General features: G+C 43.0%; 2 long non-coding RNA genes and 1 other non-coding gene across 3 annotated transcripts in view; all 3 read left to right on the plus strand.

Annotated features, from left to right (window-relative positions):
* LOC129524231 (uncharacterized) overlaps positions 1 to 6126 on the plus strand; it is a 37063-nt gene extending 30937 nt beyond the window's left edge. Inside the window, exon 3 of the long non-coding RNA XR_008667981.2 lies at positions 5939 to 6126. This is a non-coding gene — a long non-coding RNA (uncharacterized lncRNA). The remainder of the gene's footprint in view (positions 1 to 5938) is intronic.
* Positions 6127 to 8935: 2809 nt separating this feature from the next.
* LOC134759098 (uncharacterized) lies at positions 8936 to 13175 on the plus strand. Its single transcript, XR_010134996.1, has 3 exons — positions 8936 to 9077; positions 9448 to 9544; positions 12286 to 13175. It is a non-coding gene; the product is annotated as an uncharacterized lncRNA (long non-coding RNA).
* A 900-nt stretch (positions 13176 to 14075) lies between these two features.
* On the plus strand, positions 14076 to 14177 carry LOC115935725 (small nucleolar RNA U13). Its single transcript, XR_004071340.1, has one exon. It is a non-coding gene; the product is annotated as a small nucleolar RNA U13 (small nucleolar RNA).
* Positions 14178 to 15968: the final 1791 nt, after the last annotated feature.

The raw sequence follows: 15968 nt of genomic DNA on the forward strand, positions 1-15968 counted from the left end.
ATTAGCTGTGGGTGGTGGCTGGTGCCTGTACTCCCAGCTATTTGGGAGGCTGAGGCAGGAGAATCACTTGAACCTGTGAGGCAGAGGTTACAGTGAGCTGAGATCGTGCCATTGCACTCCAGCCTTGGCAAGAAGAGCAAAACTCCGTCTCAAAAAAAAAATATATATATATATATAAATAAATAAAAATCTCCTTTTACAAAAATTGGTTGGCTCATTTTAAACCATTCAAAAGAAAGTATTTGTTTTGGAGAAACAAATACACTGTTGTTGGGCCTCAAATTGGTAATTTGTCAATTTTGGATGCTGATTCTTAATACAATATAAAGGAGGTCCAATTTAAAAACACTTTAAATTAGGCTGGGCTGGTGGGGAGAGGTACCCACCAGAGGGGATGGGTGCCAAGCAGGTCGGGCCAGGCCACCTGAGGAATGGCAGACGCAGTGGCCCGGAGGGCAGCTAAAGGGAGCGAGAAGGAGATGGGAAGGGGGATGAGGGCCATGCTGTTGGGCTTTGAGGATGGTCACCCCAGGCTCACAGGAGAGGCCCCGTAGCTGTGGCTGCTGACATGAAGCCTCCAGCCGAAGGAACTGTGATGAGTGTTTTTTGATTGATCCATGGACATTTGGGGCATTATACTATGAGTCTCTGGATCTTACTTAAAGCATGTGTTTTAGCTTGCTTCCTCTGATACCACTCTGACAGGGGAGGAGGAGCTACCTCATCACAGCCAGATGGGGGTACAGGTCCAGGTGTAATCACCAGATGGATTCTTCTTGTGTGCTGCACAGAAAAAACCAATTCACAGAGACAGCAGTGTTGCAGTAGAGAAAGAGTTTAATTAATTCAAAGCTCGCCAAGCAAAAGGATGGGAGTTTATTACTCAAATAAGTCTCCTGAAGAATTCAGAGGCTAGGGATTTTATGGATAATTTAGCAAGCAGGGGCTAGGGAATGGGTGCTGCTGATTGGTAGGGGATGAAATCACAGGGGTGTGAAAAAGAGCCCTCGTGCTAAGTCAGTCTCTGGGTGGTGGCCACAAGACTGGGTGAGTCATGACCCTTGGGTCCAGGTGGAGTCAGTTGGTCCCAGAATTAAAAAGCCTGAAAAACATCACAAAACACCAATCTTAGGTTCTACAACAAGGATGTTATCTATAGAAGTGATTGGGGAAGTCACAAATCTCACGACCTCTGGCTCCGTTACTCCTAACCAGTAAAGGATTATAGGAAAGCCACCTAAGGAACCATGGCTGGTTATCATTTAACTACACCTGCATCTTAGCAAAATTTGGGCCCCTCCCATCATCCTCATCTTGTGGACTTTCATTAGTCTTTCAAAGGCTCTTTCAGTCCCTGAACAAGGAGGGGGTCAGTTTTATGGAGGGGCTATTATCATCCTTGCTTCAAAGTTAAAGTGTAAACTAAATTCCTCCCGTGGCTAGCTTGGCTTACACTCAGGAATGAGTGAGGACAGTCAGCCTGTAAGGCTAGAAGCAAGACGGACCCAGCCAGGCTAGACTTCTCTCACTCTCGTAATTTTTGCAAAGATGATTTCACACGCTCCCCACGCAGCCAATGTTGGTTCTCAAGGGTAGGGACTCATTACTGCTAGGCAGGGACAATGTTTCCACTAACATTTCTCTGGCTGGCAGGGATCGGAATTCCTAGTTACTGCTCCCCATTTGGTCTCTACTGATACTGAGTTGTGGGGTAGCCTTGTTACCCCTGGTCTTGGTGAAAGTCCTTATTCTTTTTTTTTTTTTTTTTTTTTTTGAGACAGGGCCTTGCTCTATTGCCCAGGCTGGAGTGCAGTGGTACCATCTCAGCTAACTGCAACCTTGACCTCCTGAGCTCAAGTGGTCCTCCCACCTCAGCCTCTGGAGTAGCTGGGACTATAGGCATGCACTACCACACCCAGCTAATTTTGTTGATTTTTTGTAGAGAGGGGGTCTTACTCTGTTGCCCAAGATGATGTTGAACTTCTGGATTCAAGCAATCCTCCTGCCTTGGCCTCCCAAAGTGCTGGGTTACAGGTGTGAGCTACTGCACCTGGCCAGTCCTTATTCTTCACCAGGCTCTTCTGCAACCCCCAGAAGAGAGGAGCAGATCCCCTTCATTGTAGCCTGGGGAGGGAGAGAGTCCCCCACTTGGCCTTTACTGGTAGGGGTGGGTGTCAGTCCAGAATTTTTTCTTCGACGTTTGGCAAGGTATAAACTAAAAATAAGATCCTAAGGCCCACATCAACTGAAAGGGCCCCCCTCTTGACCAAGGGAACCCTAGAAAAACCTTAAAAACTGAATTCCCAGGCATTACGGGAAAGGAGGTCAGATATGCCCCATTATACCCCTCCCTTTCAGAGTTTAGATGCAACAACTGATGAGTATTAATGTTAAAATAGAGATCATAAGACTAGGCCGGGCATGGTGGTCATGCCTGTAATCCCAGCACTTTGGGAGGCCAAGGCAGAAGGATCACCTGAGCTCAGGAGTTCAAGACCAGTCTGGCTAACACGATGAAACCCAGTCTCTACTAAAAACACAGAAATTAGCTGGGCATGGTGATGAGCACCTGTAATCCCAGCTACTCAGGAGGCTAAGGCAGGAGGATCGCTTGAACCTGGGAGGCGGAGATTGCAGCAAGCCAAGATTGTACCGCTCCACTCCAGCCTGGGCAACAGTGAGACTCCATCTCAAAACAAACAAACAAACAAAAAAACTGAGACTTCTCTCATAAAAGAGATAAGATTTGGGGTGTTTTTTAAAAAAACAACTACATTGGCCGGGTGTGGTGGTTCATGCCTATAATCTCAGCACTTTAGGAGGCCGAGGTGGAAGGATTACTTGAACTCAAGAGCTCAAGACCGGCCTGGGCAACATGGTGAGACCTTGTCTCTAATTTAAAAAATATTTTAAATTAAAATTTTGAAATATTTTTAAAAGGCTATGTTAGTATTTGTATTTGCTCTTGAAATTTTTTTCACTTTGGTTATATGGATACCTAAGTATTGTTTCACAGTGACCTATGATTTCTTTGTGTGTGTGACGGAGTTTCACTCTTTTTGCCCAGGCTGGAGTGCAATGGCACAATCTTAGCTCACCGCAACCTCTGCCTTCTGGGTGCAAGCAATTCTCCTGTCTCAGCCTCCCAAGTAGCTGGGATTACAGGCATGCGTCACCACGCCCGGCTAATTTTTAGTAGAGACGAGGTTTCTCCATGTTGGTCAGGCTGGTCTCAAACTCCAACCTCAGGTGATCCACCCGCCTCGGCCTTCCAAAGTGCGAGGATTACAGACATGAGCCACTGCGCCCAGCCCCTGTGATTTATTTTAATCAAGAGTTTTAAATGTTTTGACAGTTTCGACAACTTTCCCAAATCAAAATCTAAATGAAGTCTTTTTGACCTAGACCTCACTTTGAGATTTTACAGAGAGATATTAAACTAATTAGGCTTATTTGATATGTTAAATTACACAGGAAGCATGGCTGAAAAAGAAGTAGCCAGGCACAGTGGCTCACACCTGGAATCCCAGCATTTTGGGAGGTCAAGGTGGGTGGATTGCTTGAGGCCAGGAGTTCAAGACCAGCCTGTGCAACATGGCAAGACCCCATCTCTAAATATTAAAAAAAAAAAAAAAAGGAGAAGTGATGCTTAATCTTTTAAAAGTTTCCTTTGTATGGATATATGTTACTAATATGAATGTTCCATGACATGTCCTTGTATAATGTTATCAGTCATAATTCTAGTTTTTTTGTTTTTTGTTGTTGTTGTTTTTTGAGATGGAGTCTCACTCTGTCACCAGGCTGGAGGGCAGTTTTGTGATCTCAGCTCACTGCAACCTCCACCCCCCAACCCCCAACCGGTTCAAGCAATTCTCCTGCCTCAACAGGTGCCCGCCACCATGCCTAGCTAATTTTTGTATTTTTAGTGGAGATGGGGTCTAACCATGTTGGCCAGGCTGAGCCAATTGGTTCTTACTGCCCACTGCACAAACAAAATCAACTCACTCAGACCATGGCATTGCAGTAAAGACAGTTTAATTGACATGACGCTGGCCATGCCACATGGGAGATGAAGTTATTACTGAAATCAATCTCCCCAGAGGCTTGGAGGTTAGGAGGTTTTCAAAGATAGTTTCGTGGACAGGCCGGTAAAGTAGGGGGAATGCTGATTGATTGGGTTGGAGATGAAATCACAGGAAATCGAAGCTGTCCTCTTATGCTGAGTCATTTCCTGGGTGGGGCCATCTGGTTGTTAGAAATGCAAAAACTTGAAAAGCCATCTCAAAAGGACAATCAGGCCATGTGCGGTGGCTCATGCCTGTAATCTCAGCAATATGGGAGACCAAGGCGGGCAGATCACTTGAGGCCAGGAGTTTGAGACCACCTGGTCAACATAGAGAAACCCTGACTCTAGTAAAAATACAAAAAATTAGCTGGGCGTGGTGGTGTACACCTGTAATCCCAGCTACTTGGGAGGCTGAGGCACGAGAATCACTTGAACCTGGAAAGCAGAGATTGCTGTGAGCTGAGATTGTGCCACTGCACTCCAGCCTGGGTGACAGAGGGAGACTCTGTCTCAAAAAAAAAAAAAAAAAAGAAAAGAAAAGAAAAGAAAAAAGAAAAATCCACAGTAAAAAGAGTTAAAAAAAAGAAAAAAAATTGACATCAAAAGGCCAATGTTAGGTTCTAGAGTAGTGATGTTATCTTCACAAGTAATTGGAGAAGTTGCAAATCTTATGACCTCTGGAATAATGGCAGGTAATTATTTAGAATTTGAGCCATTTTCTTTCTCTTAACTTGGTGGCCTTTCATTAGTTTTGTAACAGTTTAATTTTGGGGAAGGACTATTATCATTTAAACTATAAAAGAGGCCAGCGCAGTTGCTCACGCCTGTAATCCCAGCACTTTGGGAGGCCAAGGCGGGCAGATCACCTGAGGTCAGGAGTTCGAGACCAGCCTCGCCAACATGGTGAAATGCCATCTCTATTGAAAGTACAAAAATTAGTCAGGCGTGGTGGTGGACACCTGTAATCTCAGGTACTTGGGAGGCTGAGGCACGAAAATTGCTTGAACCTGGAAGGTGGAGGTTGCAGTGAGCCAAGATTGCACCACTGCACTCCAGCCTGGGTGACAGAGTGAGACTCCGTCTCAAAATATAAAATAAAATAGAATAAAATAAAATAAATAAAATATAAAATAAATTTCTCCCAAAGTTAGCTTGGTCCATGCCCAGACAGCCAACCTGTGAGGCTACAGACAAATGCAGTCAGACACATCAGATTTATCTTCCTGTCTTAATTTTGCAAACGTGATTTCATTATTGTCTTAAAATGCTGTGTATCAGAGAAATAATCACATTTTCTTGTCAATTACATTATAATGAACTCTCATAAAATCTTTTATCATGACCATTTTAAGAATTTTGTCATCCACAGTTAATTGTTTTATTTTTGTTACAGTGGGAAGCTCGTCAGGCAGGAACAGGGCAGGAGAGGGCCTCATGCCTCACCAGGAAAGTCAGGCGACCATCAGGTGATGGTCATGAAACTGCCTTTGCAAAAGGCACTGAGACAGTGATAGAGGTCTAACTTAACTGACTCCATCTTGCTTCTAACCTCCAAGCTGTCCTTGTTCATTCCTGGGCGTAGGTTGAACTAACTTTGGGAGAAACTCAGTTTATGGTTTAAAACAAAGACGATAGCAGCCCTTTCCCAAAGCAGACCTCCTTCTTGCCTGGGAACTAGATTGCCTTTGTAGGACTGACATTAGCCACAAGATTAGAAATTATGGTTTAGGAGTCATGCAGCTGGAGGCTATAAGATTCTGACCCTCCCTAAACTGCGCCTAAGATCAGTGCTTGAGATATTTTGCAGACCCTGTACTTGATGGATCAGCTGGCACCACCCAGATCAATAAACTGACTCATCTTATCTTGCAGCCCCCACCTAGGAACTGACTCAGAGCAAGAAGACAGCTTCAACTCCCTGTGATTTCATCCCTGACCAATCAGCTCTCCGGGCTCACTGGCTTCCCCCCACCCACCAAGTTGTCCTTAAAAACTCTGCTCCCGACTGCTGGGAGAGACTGATTTGAGTAATAATAAAACTCTGGTCTCCTGCACAGCCAGCTCTGCATTAATTAGTCTTTATTGCAATTCCCCTGTCTTGATGAATTGCTCTTTCTAGGAGGCGAGCAAGGTGAACCCCTTGGGTAGTTACAGTCAGGCAGCTGTCACACTGCCTGTCTAAAATAACAACTGGTCCTAGCCACTGCCAGGGAAAGGCAGTCTCCCTATAGACAAAAAAAAACCCTGAAACTGGTGATCAGCATCTTCCTGATAAGATCTCAGGAGTTGGGCAAGTGAGCTCAAGCATGCACATTAAGAGGCAAAATGGCAGAGTTTAACTGGTATATGAGCTTCTTGGGGTATTCCACCAGAAAAGGAATGCAAGATGCTGGAAGTAAGCCAACATATAAAGCCCCAAGTCAAAAGGTCAAACCTGGCTGGGCACAGTGGCTCACACCTATAATCCTAGCACTTTGGGAGGCCGAGGCAGGCAGATCACTTGAGGTCAGAAGCTTGAGACCAGCCTGGCCAACTTGGTGAAACCTTGTCTCTACTAAAAATACAAAATTAGCCGTGCTTGGTGGTGTACACCTGTAATCCCCGCTACTCACTTAGGAGGCTTAGGCAGGAGAATCGCTTGAACCTAGGAGGCAGAGGCTGCAGTGAGCCGAGATCAAGCCATTGCACTCCACCCTGGTCAACAAGAGTGAAAACTCCATCTTATATAAAAAATAAAAAGATAAAAAGGTCAGACCCCACGCTGGACCTCCAAGATGTCCACCTGGCTCTCTTCCAAGTGTACTTTACTTTCTTTTCATTACTGCTCTAAAGCTTTTTAATAAACGTTCACTCCTGCTCTGAAACTTGCCTCGGTCTCTTCTTCTGCCTTATGCCCCTCAGTCAAATTCTTTCTTCCGAGGAGGCAAGAACTGAGGTTGCTGCAGACGGGCATGGATTTGCCTCCACTAACACTCTGATCCTTTCCTGAAAGCTTTTGTAAGCAACTATAACCTGAAAGAGCTTTGTCTCCAAGGAAATGCATGATGACAACTCTGACAAGTATAAGTTTCTGATGTAATAACTTTAAGATCATCTTACTGGATTGGGTAGGAATTTCCAGAATTCTAATAATGAAACTGAACTAAGATCAAGCAGAACAAGAATTAATTACCTGGGACTAAATAAACTGAGGAGGCTGATTAATTATAATTTTTATGACTCCTTGTTTGAACATTGCTTTTTTTAAATGTTTTGTTTTTGCTGATTTAAGGAAACGTTTTTTCTCTTTTTCTTAAGCTAACTATAATTTACAGCAATCTGGTAAATTATATGTTTGTAAACAGAATTGAAGTATTTATTTTTTTCTCCCTACCTGTTCCATCTGGAATTCAGAACTCTTACGAAGCATTCTTGTTTTCATGGCAATGTAGTTTTTTGCATAGGTTCAATGAGAATCTGTTCTCTGTATGACAGAACACAACTGGAAACATCGGTGATATTACCAGTTATTTCACTGAGCCATACATGAGAAGAATGTGCACAGAATCAGATATGACCTGACTGTTTTTGGGAACTAAGGAGGACTTTAAGGAACCAATAAAGCCTTTTGGAAGAATTGACTTGGTACCTGGCTCAAAAAGCCGCCTGGCCTTATGGTGTCAACCTAAAAGCAAGAAGCTGAGGCAAAATTAGTACAAGTAAAATGTTTCTTTGAGTCACGCTTGAGGATTGCAACCCAGGAACACAGATTCAAGTTGCCCTAAATATATACCCTGCTTAGCGGCAATTACAAGTGGATTTTTGTGGGAGGCAAGAGGCAGTTTCTGAGTTGTTTACCAAGAATTTATATTAAAACAACATGAGTTATTGATTGGCTATACATCATTAAGCTGAGAGTGTGGGTTATAGTGTCTGTTATAGCATTGTTGTGTTAATTTATAGCTACCTGTGGTAATAGCAAACAGGTTCAAGAGATGAACACATAGCTCAACAGCGGGGAGTAGAATGTGTAGAATGTGATTGCTGTCAGCACACTGATCATAAGGACCCCTCATTCTCCAAAAGCTAAAGGGCCTTAGCAGCAAGCACACAATAAGGCATACCACATCTGGTTTGACCATGTCACCCCGGAATCAGCAGTGATTTTTAAAAATCAAATGATACATGAGGGTTTGACTAACCTATCCTCAGAATGGTTAATTTCATCCTAAGCTATCCTCAGAATGGTAAATTTCATCCTGGCAACTGAATTCATACCATTGACTTAAACCAGTACTCCCCAGTGTACAGTGTGTTTACAATTTAAGAAGTGGCTGGATGCAGTGGCTCACACCTGAGATTTACTCATTTTTTAGGTATCTCCCATATATACATGAGGCACACAAGTAATTAAATATCTGCTTCTTTTTCTCTTGTTAATCTGTCTTTTGTTACATGGGTCTGTCCTGTCCACCTAAAAGGAAGGGGTTGAGACACAAAATATAATTTAGAGTCTACTTGAGCCAACGTGAGGACAACTGCCTGGAAGACTCAGACCCAAGCCACCTCGAATAGGTGCTCCATTTGGTCTTGGCTACAAGTGGGTTTTTAAAGGCAGTAAAAGGGGAATACAAAGTTCCTTGTCCAGAATTCTCATTGTTTACAGAAATAGCACTGATTTGTGATTGGCTGTATATTGTTATAAGGTATAGGGTATGTGTCATAGTGTGCAGTGCACCATTCTTAGGCTAATTCATAGCTACTTGTGGCACTAGCAAGTAGTTTCAATAGATGAACACATAGCTCAATGGGGAGCAGGATGTGATTGCTGGCTCATTTTTATGCCTCCCTGGGGCTGAATAATTTCTTTTTTTTTTTTTTTTTCCTGAGACAAAGTCTCGCCCTGTTGCCCAGGCTGGAGTGCAGTGCTGCAATCTGGGCTCCCTGCAACCTCTGCCTCCTGGGTTCAAGCAATTCTCATGCCTCAGCCTCCAGAGTAGCTGGGATTACAGACACCTGCCACCACGCTCAGGTAATTTTTGGTATTTTAGAGGTAGAGTTTTGCCATGTTGGCCACGCTGGTCTTGAACTCCTGGGCTCAAGTGATTCGCCCGCCTAGGCCTCCCAAAGTGCTGGAATTACAGGCCTGAGCCACCACGCCAGCCTGGGGATGCTAATTTAAAAGGCTCACACACATCACATAAAAGTTCTTTTCTCAGTTCCAGTTAAGAACTGTGAAAAATAGAAAATGATCTTTCCTCCTCTACATAAACATTACTGTTTTACTGGTAGGTCTAAATTAAGTATTTACAGCTCTCTAATTGTACGGAATCATTATAATAGAATGTAGGAAATTTTATATCAATTAATTAATTAAGACAGTGTCTTGCTCTGTCACCCAGGCTGGAGTGCAGCGGCACAATCAGCTCACTGCAGCCTCAATTCACCCAGACTCAAGCGATCCTCCTGCCTCAGCCTTCTGAGTAGCTGGGACTACAGGTGTGTGTCACTAAACCCAGCTAATTTTTTTTTTTTATTTTTAGTAGAGATGAAGTCTCACTATGTTGCCCAGGCTGGTCTCCAACTCTTGAGCTCAAACAATCTTCCTGCCTCAGCCTCCCAAAGTACTGGGACCACAGGTGTGCCCCAACGTGCTTGGCCAAGGATCCTTCTTCTTGGCACTGGCCTACTGTTCAAAGCAATTTCTAGGCTGAAATATAGACAGCTAGTATCTGGGTCTTTCTTCAAGATCATGCAACCCAAAATTGCCCTTCATTCTCTTAAATAAAACCTCATGACAATGAATTCATGACTAATAGGTCTATAGTCATGCATAACTGGTTTCATCTGTTGGATATCTTTTGTTTTGTTTTATTTTAATGTAACCTTAGCAGACAAACAGAAAAGTGCACAAATCATACGGATACATCTTGCCGTCACCCAGGTCACACGGTATCTTATTAAATATGAGGGACGCTGCAATCCTGATATGGCCATGGAAACCGAAAAATAGGCTTACAGCTTGCCATGTGCAATCTGTAAATGCTGTTTACTTAATGTTTGTGAGTGGTGGGGTGCGGTGGCTCACGCCTGTAATTCCAGCATTTTGGGAGGCTGAGACCACTGCACTCCAGCCTGGGCGACAGAGTAAGAGTCCATCTCAAAAAAAAACAAAAAAAGTATAAAGTAGAAATAAATATAAAATTAAATTAATCTAATTAATTTACTGCAAATCCTCCCACCTCCCTGAATTACTAACCTTATTACTTTTATTATCTTGTTAAGCCTCTGAAGGAAGATTAGTATCTACAACAGCAATAACTATTATACTATACCAGAAGGCTAATTGTTAAGTATAAACAATGTTTAAATTACTAATGTGTCTTATAATACTTGTAAATTGGATTTACATGTATGTAAATTACCTGATTTTATGCTTTAATAAAGACACAGGCTGGGCATAGAGGCTCACACCTGTAATCCCAGCACTTTGGCAGGCCGAGGTGGGTGGATCACTTGAGGTCAGGAGTTTGAGACCATCCTGGCCAACATGATGAAACCCTGTCTCCACTAAAAATACAAAAATTAGCCAGGCATGGTGGTGGGTGCCTGTAGTCCCAGCTACTCGAGAGGCTGAGGCGGAGAATCACTTGAACCCCAGAGACGTAGGTTGCAGTGAGCCAAGATCACACCACTGCACTCCAGCTTGGGCAACGGAGTGAGATTCTGTCTCAAAAAAAATAATAATAATACGGACACAGGACACAAAAGCTTCCCGAATTAATTTAGCTTATATGAGAGCCGGGCAATGGAAACCCACAGATGGGCTTTTATAGGCCAAGATGCATGGAGGTTGGGCCTGGCTTCACTGTTAGTTGTCACCAGAACTATGCATGGCAGCATCAGCATTACTGATCATAAAGACCCCTCGTTCACCAAAAACTAAAGGGCCCTGGCAGCAAGCACACCATAAGGCAGCTTACCATATCTTGTTCAACTGTGTCACCCGGGAATCAGCAGTGATTTTTAAAAATCAAGTGATACATGAGGGTTTGACTAAGCTATCCTTAGAATGGTAAATTTCATCCTAGCATAGCAACTGAATTCATACCATTGACTTAAACCAGTACTCCCCAATGTACAGTATGTTTAAGATTTAAAAAGTGCAGTTAAGTTTCAACTAAATCATGGATAGCTCCAGCTGAAGTATAAATGAAGCTAAAATTATTTTTCCATTTTTGAAGGCGGAGGTTTCCAACACATAAAAGTTGAAAGACTGGTACAATGAAAATCTACACACCTTCCACCCAGATTAAACAATTGCTGACATATTATCATATTTGTGCATTCTTTCTCTCTCAATCTGTCTGTTAGGTAGACAGATGAGAGATAGATAGATAGATAAAGAGACAGATAAATAGAAAATTTATGTTTATATTTTGCTATGTCATTTGAAAATAAGCTGTAGACATTATTATGAATGACAGGTCATCCCTAAATATTACAGTGTGAATCTTCTTTTTTTTTTTTTTTCGAGATGGAGTCTCACTCTGTGGCCCAGGCTGGAGTGCAGTGGCATGATCTCAGCTCACTGCAACCTACACCTCCTGGGTTCAAGCGATGCTCCTGCCTCAGCTTCCCAAAAATTTGGAACTATAGGCACCACCACCTCGCCCGGCTTTTTTTTTTTTTTTTTGAGACAGAGTTTCGTTCTTGTCACCCAGGCTAGAGTGCAGTGGAGCAATCTCGGCTCACTGCAACCTCCACCTCCCAAGTTCAAGCGATTCTTCTGTCTCAGCCTCCCAAGTAGCTGGGATTACAGGCACCAGCCACCACCCCCAGCTAATTTTTGTATTTTTAGTAGAGACGGGGTTTCACCATGTTGGCCAGGCTGCTCTCAAACCCCTGACCTCAGGTGATCCGCCCACCTTGGCCTCTCAAAGTGCTGGGATTACAGGTGTGAGCCACTGTGCCCAGCCTCCAGTGTTAATCTAAGAATAATCTCCTATGTAAGTACAGTACTATTATCAGACCTATAAGAACGAATCATAATTCCATAAGATCATCTATCTACAAACAGTATTCCAATTTCTGAAATGATCCCAGGAATGTCTTTCGTAGCTTTCATTGCTTGCAAGTGCTAGCTGTGTGTTCTTCCATCATCCCTTTCAGCCTAGCCCTGAAACACCCAGCCCCTTTTTTTCCCCCCAATAACTTTAATTTTTTTTCTTTTTTTTTAGAGACAGGATCTTGCTCTGCCACCCAGGATGGAGTACAGTGGTGTGGTCACAGCTCACTGCACCTTGAATTCCCAGGCTCAAGCGATCCTCCCACTTCAGCCTCCTGAGTAGCTGGGACCACAGCCACATGCCACCATGCCCTAGCCATTTAGTTTTTAAACATTTTTTTTTTAGAGAAAGGGTCTCACTATGTTGCCCAGGCTGGTTTTGAACTCCCGGCTTCAAGTGACCCTCCTGCCTTGGCCTCCCAAAGTGCTGGGGTTACAGATTTGTGCCACTGCATCACCTGTAGGCTGACCCTGAATTTGTGGTAAGTCTGGGACAGTCATCTTGTGCAATGTTACACAGGTTGAAGTTGCCTATATTTGTGTAGTTGATCTCTTGATGCCTTTTTAAACTTTTTCTCTATCCCTTCTACTTCCAGGGACCTGGAAGCTACATTTGCCACCTTGAATAGACTCAGATTAAACATTTTGGACACTAAAGAGTTCATGGATGATAGGGTGTACTTTTTGCATCACATTAGGAGGCACATTGGGTGAGGCTGTTCCGCTATCTGTGAGGCTAATTTTGATTGCCTTATTAAAGTGGTGACTGCCAGATCTCTCCATCATGAAGGCACATTTTCTCTTTGCAATTCACAATGAATCTGTGCATAATTCTTTAGTGCCATGAAAATATTCTGTTTACCATAACCTTTCACTTGATGGTTTTAGTATCTGTTGACAATTCTTGACTAAATAAATTATTACATTTAGGTTTGTAAATAGGTGATATTACAAAAATGACTTTAATATTAGAGAATACATAAGTCGAGACCCTGACAAGAACTAGGTATCTCACCATGCTTTGTCCTAAATACAAAGAATTTTTTTTACCAGAGAACTGCAAGTAATGGCTTAACATTAAATGTGTGGTGCTTATATCTCTCTGAGAACCTCTTCTAGAAATGATATTCCTCTGTAACCTCAGCTTATTTACCCACCATATCAGCAAAGCCTTGGTTGGATAGAAGAGTCAGTACAAGTGTAGTTATAAAACTGTTAGGAAGGCCAGGTGCAGTGGCTCACACCTGTAATCCCAGCCCTTTGAGAGGCCAAGGTGGGTGGATCATGAGGTCAGGAGTTCGAGACCAGCCTGACCAACATGGTGAAACCCCGTCTCTAGTAAAAATACAAAAATTACCCCGGCGTGGTGGCGTGTGCCTGTAATCCCAGCTACTTGGAAGGCTGAGGCAGGAAAATTGCTTGAACCCGGGAGGCGGAGGTTGCAGTTAGCAGAGATTGCACCACTGCACTCCAGTATAATTGACACAGCGAGACTCCATCTCACAAAAGAAAAAAAAAAAACTGTTAGGAGAAGCGCAGAGTTTGAATTTAAAATCAACAGGCTACATTCACTTGCTTAGACTACAATGTTTATGAAGTTCTCCATGGTTAAATAGTCCAAAGGAGAATTTGACAATTAATAAAACAGTCCATAGAATGCTCACACACCACCCCTCTCTCTCCTCAATGAAAAATCTGTAATTCATAATATGATGCATTTTATTGGAACTTCTAAAGGAGATGAATCAGAACATGGTAAGAATGCTAAAAGGTTTGGATGATCGAATTATAGCTCAGTCCAAGAAACTAATTTACTAGGGGTAGTTTTGGGGACATCTGATTACTCTGAATTCACCCTAGTCCTTTCCCACGTCTAATTAAATTGTGTTTAACATTTCCCAAAATATTAATATTCAGTCATTGACATGAAAAACACTGGGAATCTAGAAGAAGTGCTATGTGATCCTTTCGTAGCTCATAAGCAGATGGTTGAGTTTTCACGCTCATGGATGGATGTGCCTCCCTCAAACCTTATCAAGATGTTGGCACACTACCTGTGTGATGTAAATTTTTAAAAAGAAAAAAAAGAAAAAGTGCTGTATGAAAATAACAAAGTAGGCAGGGTGCGGTGACTCACACCTGTAATCTCAACACTTTAGGAGGCCGAGGTGGGTGGATCACCTGAGGTCAGGAGTTTGGGATCAGCCTGACCAATATGGTGAAACCCCGTCTCTACTAAAAATACAAAAATTAGCCGGGCATGGTGGCATGAGCCTGTAATACCAGCTACTCGGAAGGCCGAGGTAGGAGAATCGCTTGAACCCGGGAGGTGGAGGTTGCAGTAAGCCGAGATTGCGCCACTGTACTCTGGCCTGGGTGACAGAGCGAGACTCCGTCTCAAAAAAAAAAAAAAAAAAAACGAAAAAAAAAGAAAATAACAAAGTAATAATAAAAGTTAGCAAAGACAAAAAGTTACATCGTTAGCATAAAAAATTAACCGGAACTATACGCCCAACTCTTATCAGTTTAAAATCCCATAACTGAATGAACAACTCATTAAAAGTTAACAGAATGAAGCCGTCTATGTTGCAAAATAGTGAGAAGATTTATTAATAGTGGGAGAGGCCAACTTCACTTAGACATAGTTGTTTAAATGGAACTTGGGTTAAACTTTAAATACACTTTTACCAATAACAACCTTAGGATTATTTTAATAGAAAAAGGAGGTACAGCTATTTGGAAATAAGGAATATTATTTGTCGATGAAGAAAAACACCAAAATTCCCTAGCAGGCATAAGAGAAGTAATCAATTAAGTGGCTTAAGTCCTACAATCAACCAGCACTCTTTTTTTTTTTTTTTTTTTTGAGACGGAGTTTTGCTCTGTTGCCCAGGTTGAAGTGCAGTGACGCGATCTCCGCTCACTGTAACCTCTGCCTCCCAAGTTCAAGCAATTCTCCTGCCTCAGCCTCCCAAGTAGCTGGGTCTACAGGCATATGCCACCATGCCTGGCTAATTTTTGTATTTTTAGTAGAGATGCGGTTTCACTATCTTGACCAGGCTGGTCTTGAACTCCTGACTTCAAGTGATCTGCCCACCTCAGCCTCCCAAAAAATTACAGGCGTGAGCTACTGCGCCCAGCCTCAACCAGCACTCTTAACAGCCCATTGAAGCATTCCCCAACCTTTTTGGCACCCGGGACTGGTTATGTAGAAGACAATTTTTCTGTGGACCAGGGTTGTGGGGCATGGTTTCAGGAAGATATAAGAGGATTACATTTATTGTGCACTTTATTTATATTATTATTACATTGTAATATATGATGAAATAATGGTATGACTCAGCATAATGCAGAATCAGTGGGAGCCCTGCGCTTGTTTTCCTGCAACTAGACAATCCCATCTGGGGGTGATGGGAGACAGTGACAGATCATCAGGCATTAGATTCTGATAAGGAGCACACACACAACCTAGATCCCTCGCATGCACAGTTCACAATAGGGCTCACACTCCTGTGGGAATCTAATGCTGCTGCTGATCCGACAGGAGGCAGAGCTCAGGCGGTAATGCTAGCTGGCCTGCCACTCACCTCCTGCTGTGTGGCCCGGTTCCTAACAGGCCATGGACCAGTACCAGTCCATGGCCCAGGGGTTGGGGATTCCTGTGCCATTGGATTTGTCTATAATTTCTAGAAGAAATAATATTGTGTAAGTTAGAAATAAGAAAATCAGATTTGTTAGCACACCTTCATTTAAAGAAGTAGAAGTAGGCTGCAAGGGTGAGATGGGGATCAGATCGGGGAGGCCTTGAGTTCTAGAGTCTGCACATTCTCCCACAGGTAGCAGAGTATCAGTGAA

Source organism: Gorilla gorilla, chromosome 7 (genome assembly GCF_029281585.2).
Source record: "Gorilla gorilla gorilla isolate KB3781 chromosome 7, NHGRI_mGorGor1-v2.1_pri, whole genome shotgun sequence".
NCBI lineage: Eukaryota > Metazoa > Chordata > Mammalia > Primates > Hominidae > Gorilla > Gorilla gorilla.